This window comes from Silene latifolia, chromosome 10 (assembly GCF_048544455.1).
Source record: "Silene latifolia isolate original U9 population chromosome 10, ASM4854445v1, whole genome shotgun sequence".
Lineage (NCBI taxonomy): Eukaryota > Viridiplantae > Streptophyta > Magnoliopsida > Caryophyllales > Caryophyllaceae > Silene > Silene latifolia.
In genome coordinates, this window is record NC_133535.1 from 131,613,334 (window position 1) to 131,618,552 (window position 5,219).

Sequence of the window (5,219 nt, forward strand, 5' to 3'; positions counted from 1 at the left end):
AAGAAGAAGATGTCTTGCTGAGTGACAATCCGTGCGGATTGTCCCCAATCCGGCCGTCCCCCAGCTGCACAATCCGTGCGGCTTCCCTCTAATCCGCTCGGATTCCACCTCCACAATCCGCCCGGATTCCCTCGAATCCGCTCGGACCCCATCGCCAGAATCCCCCCGTCCCGACCTTATTCTGCCCGGATTCCAGCACAGCGTGATTTCCTCTTCTCCAAGCTACGAAGAAAGAAGCTCTTCCTTCGAAAAATACCGGCTCCTCCTTGCTCAATCTAAAAAGTGTAATTACTAGTTTAGCCCTTAGTTAACCCTAATGCATCCTCCCTAATTTCCACTATAAATACCCCATTAGTCTAATTAGAGGAGCATGTTCTTCTTACCAATAATTAGAGTAGTTAATATCAATCAAATCTTTCTTTAGTATTGTAATCAACAATTAATCAAGTTCTAATACAAGTTTTATTTCCTTAATCTCTCTTTTGTTCATCCTTTATTTTGGGTAATTGAAGATTATTTGGGTTATTGTTGGGAGATTGACAACCTCTCTATCAAGCATTCAAGTACTTCTTTTATCTTTGCTTTATTATTGGAATCATTAGTAAGTATAATTCTCTTAATCCCTTTTAATTATTGTTAATTACTTTCATTTATTCATCATGTTTCATATTGTTGGTATGATTGACAACCTTGCTAGCATGATCAACATGATAATGAGTGAGTAGTCTCTTAGCTAGGGTTAATGGGTGATTAGGGGAAACCAACATGGGGAATGATTCATGCTTAAATTAATATGCTTTCATGTTTCATTTGCTTGCTTGTTTTGATCTCAACTCATGCACATGTTATATTTGATGAAATGCCAAGCCTATGAATCCTTGCATTTACTATCATCTTCTATCTTTTCAATGAAACTTGTAAGACATAACCTAACTCGAGTCTCATTAGACCATGCATGTTGTTGAGTAGGGAAGATTAAGTCGACTTGTAGGTGTTGTACAATCTAATCGATTCGGCTCCGGGACCCAAACTTTCCTAGGATTGTAAGATATAACCCAACTCAATCCATCACAACAATAATTGCTTGCTTATAATTTGAGAACATGTTTGTATGATCAATTCCCATGATTCCCCTATGATCCCATGACACCCTAGTGTTTTTAATCAATTGTTTACACCCCTTTAATTCATCTTGCTTGTTTATTTCCATTGCTATTTTAGTTTAGTGACCTTCTACATCAACCCAATTTGTGACACCCCTTAGACACCACTAGTTGCAATAGAAATCTCATTTCAATACCCGTCCCTTGGGATCCGATCTTTACTTGCCTCTTTACTAATTGTAGAGTTGTTTGTGAAGCTATAAATTGTGTTTTGATTCGGACGTGACCCAACGACCACACCTTTAATTGTGAACACGAAACGGACCGATCAAAAATGGCGCCGTTGCCGGGGACGGTGTTTGTTTGACTTAGATTTCCTTTTTATTGTTATTAGTTGTGTCTTTCTTCGCCTTGGGGAAGTAAAACTCCTCAAGGTTTGTTCTAATTGTTTTCGAGTTGTTTGATATTTTGCATGTCTAGAAGGTTACAAGGTGATTTGTTACCTTTTGACCGTGAAATCGAAAGAACCTTGACGAACAATAGGAGACTTGTTAGGAGGAATTTAAGAGGTATTAGTGAAGTTGTTCAACCCACTAGTGAGTTCGTCAATCCTTTCGCAATAGAAGGAGAGGAGAACCCATTACACAATACCCCACAAAATCCACCTACAATGCCTAAATTCTCGTCACACTCCGTACCCACCGAGGAGAATCTACCAAATGGTACTCCTACACCGCAACATCTAACCGGAAATTTTATTTCCAAGTCCGCCTTCATCCAATTAGTTGAGAGGAGCCAATTTGGGGGGATGCCTAGTGAAGACCCTCATTCTCATATGGAAACCTTTTGCGACTATTGTGATGCAATCTCTCAAACGGGCGTGACTCAAGACCAAATTAGATGGGTCTTATTTCCTTTTTCTCTAATCGGCACCGCGAAGCAATGGTTGAAGGGCCTTGATAAGGCCACCCTCGGAATAAATTCTTGGAAGAAGTTGGCTCTAGCTTTCTACAAAAAATTCTACCCACCGGAGAAGACTAACATGCTAAGAGCTCAAATCACGGGTTTTAAGCAAAGGGATGAAGAATCTTTGTATGAAGCTTGGGAGCGGTTTAAGGGAATTTGTCGCTCATGTCCTCACCATGGACTTATCGAATGATTTTTGGTACAACAATTTTGGAACGGTTTATATGAAGATTCTAGGAACATTCTCAATATGGGATCAAATGGAATGTTCACCGAAGTTGATGACAATCAAACATGGAACAAGATTGAGGAAATGGCGGTCCATAACTCCCAATATAGTAGACCTCGCAAGGCTACTAGAGGAGGAAAGCATGAAGTGGACTCCGTTACTCAATTGGGTGCTCAACTTAGTGCTCACATTGACACAATCAACTTGAAGTTTGAACAAGCTATGGCTAGACTTGAAGAAAACTCAAAATCATCAAAGCATCATGTTAATGCCATGACGGCATCCTCATCAATCCCAAGTGGGATATGTGAGAATTGTGGAACTTTGGGACATGACCAAGGTGAATGTAGGGGAACAAATGAACAAGTGAATGCTTTCCAAGCATACAAGAGTGGTACCCCTTATTCCAACTTTTACAATGAAAACACCAAATTCCATCCAAATCTCTCATACAAAAGCCAAAATGTTCAAAACCCTCAAACAACATACACTCCACCACCCATGAGAAACCAAAATCAAAGACCCTTTTACAATCAAAACCAAGGTTACCAAAATCAAAATCCATACAATCACCAAAATGATCAAGGTTTTAATGTCCAAAAAGCGGTCCTCCAAATGCAAAAGAATCAACAAGAATTTTTCACTCAAATGCAAAAAGATAGCCAAGCAAAGGAAACCACCATCAACAACATCCTAGCTCACACCAAGATGTTGGAAACACAATTGACTCAACTAGCATCTTCAAGCTCACAAAGACAAAAAGGGCAATTACCACCTCAAAGTAATCCCCCTAGACATGAAACAGTTAGTGCCATTCACTTGAGAAGTGGTACAAGGTATGAAGCACCGAAGAAGCAAGTTGAGGATGAAGTTGTGGAAGCTAGTGAAAAGGAAGAAATTGTGCAAAGCTCCAAAGATGGAGAATCATCAAAAGAAGAAAGTTCAAAGAAAAATGAAGACAAGGTCAAGGAGAAGGAGCCCATTGTGATTAGACTTCCTTTTCCAAGTCGTCAAGCCAAGCCCAAATTTGATGATCAACTTGGAAAGTTCATGGAAATTGTGAAGAATTTGGAAGTCTCAATTCCTTTCACGGAATTAATAAATCACGTGCCGGCTTATGCGAAATACATGAAAGATATCCTCACAAAGAAGAAGTCGATCCGGAAACTTGAGACTATCGCCTTCACTAAGGTGAGTAGTGCAATACTTCAAGGGAGTTCACCTCCAAAGTTAATGGATCCGGGTGTAATACTCCGTATTTATGAGTCTTGGGGTACTCTATAGAGTAGGCCTTACTCTGTCGAGTAAGGGAGTTTTGCGAAATAAAATAGTTTCTGACCTGTTGGGTACTCGATCGAGTAACTAGGGTACTCGATCGAGTAAGGGGGTACTCGATCGAGTAGCCTTGGGTACTCGATCGAGTAGCCGGTTTTACGGGGAGTTTTTCTCGGGTTTTGTTAATTATGCGATTAAGATTTATAACCTTCCGTCATTGTTTCTAAATCACTTTTACAAAACCTAAAACCCTGTTTAAGAGAGAAAGCAACAAGTTCATCTTCCTAATCGCATTCTTAGCAATTCCCGGAGTTCAGACGGTCGGTTCTTGTCGTTGTTTATATCGTTGAGTTCCTTGCGTCGAGGGTAAGATCTATGTACCCTTTTTATTGTCTTTCCTTTGATTTGGTTAAACCCTAATTTTGGGATTGGGGGTTTTTATGATTTGTTAAGGTTAGATTGTGATTATGTGATTATGTGATAGGAGAAGGATTTGTAAAGGAGAGGTTTTGAGACAGCTGCTAGATCGTCTGATGATTGTGTTGCTTTCCAGGTAGGATTTCCTACTCAGTATTAGTCCCATAATGGGATATTGGTGATGTGCTGTAGTTAGTTGTTTGATATGATGATTGTGATTGTGATTGTGATTGTGGTTGTGTTTGTTGATGGTTCTCGAGATGCGTTCTCGGCTGAGTGGGGTCACTTGCGGGAGTGATCTCACGCCCTAGTTTCGCCCTTCGTGGAACCCGCCACGGAAGGGGATGTGCACATTAATGGGACAGGGTTATCGCTCGGTATGATGAGCGGGGCTTAGGTGGGAACGGCTGCGGTCCCCCACCGGGCGGGGTCCGGTCCAAAGGACGATCGATGATTGAGATGATTGGAGTTGGGTTGGTTGTGTATGTGTGACGTTAAGTCATGCGCTTATCTTATTGTGACATGTATGTTAATTGTGTGATTAGTACTGACCCCGTTTAAATGTTTTAAAAACTGTGGTGATCCATTCGGGGGTGGTGAGCAGTTGCTTGGCAGGTATATCTTGGATACGCGTGGGATCTAGCTGGGGATGGAGTCAACACATATCAGAGTCTTTAGTCTTCCGCTGTGTTTGTTAGGACAGTTCCTTTCAGTTGGTTTATAGTTTGAGAACAATTGTATTTTGCTTACAGTTGGTTTTGTAATGTAATCACTTAAACTTATTCAATAAAGTATGTTTCTTCATTGTCTTATGATTATCATGCCTCGGGTAACCGAGATGGTGGCATCCTTATACCTGAGTGGTCCTGGTAAGGCACTTGGAGTATGGGGGTGTTACAAATGGTATCAGAGCGACGATCCTGAAACCTGTAACCAATGAATCTAATGAATCTAGGGAGTCAATTAAAATGAACCCGGGGTAAAGGTTGTAGGAGCTAATGCAAAGACTTGGGAGACGTCCTAAAGTCGCGAACTCGCCCTACAATTTTGAACCGGTCACCATGGGATATGTGTCGGGATCGTTATGTGCATATTGTGTGTTGTGTGTATCTATGTAGTAGTATGTTGCATGAATTGATCATGATGGCGTGAATTGTATGTTGGTTGATTGTAAAGCATGAAAGTATAATGATTGATACATGTAATTTGGCATGTTATAATTATGTAAG

At 40.7% G+C, this 5,219-nt stretch overlaps 1 non-coding gene across 1 annotated transcript; it reads right to left on the reverse strand.

Annotated features, from left to right (window-relative positions):
* Positions 1-2,145: 2,145 nt before the first annotated feature.
* LOC141610056 (small nucleolar RNA R71) lies at positions 2,146-2,252 on the reverse strand. Its single transcript, XR_012527950.1, has one exon. It is a non-coding gene; the product is annotated as a small nucleolar RNA R71 (small nucleolar RNA).
* Positions 2,253-5,219: the final 2,967 nt, after the last annotated feature.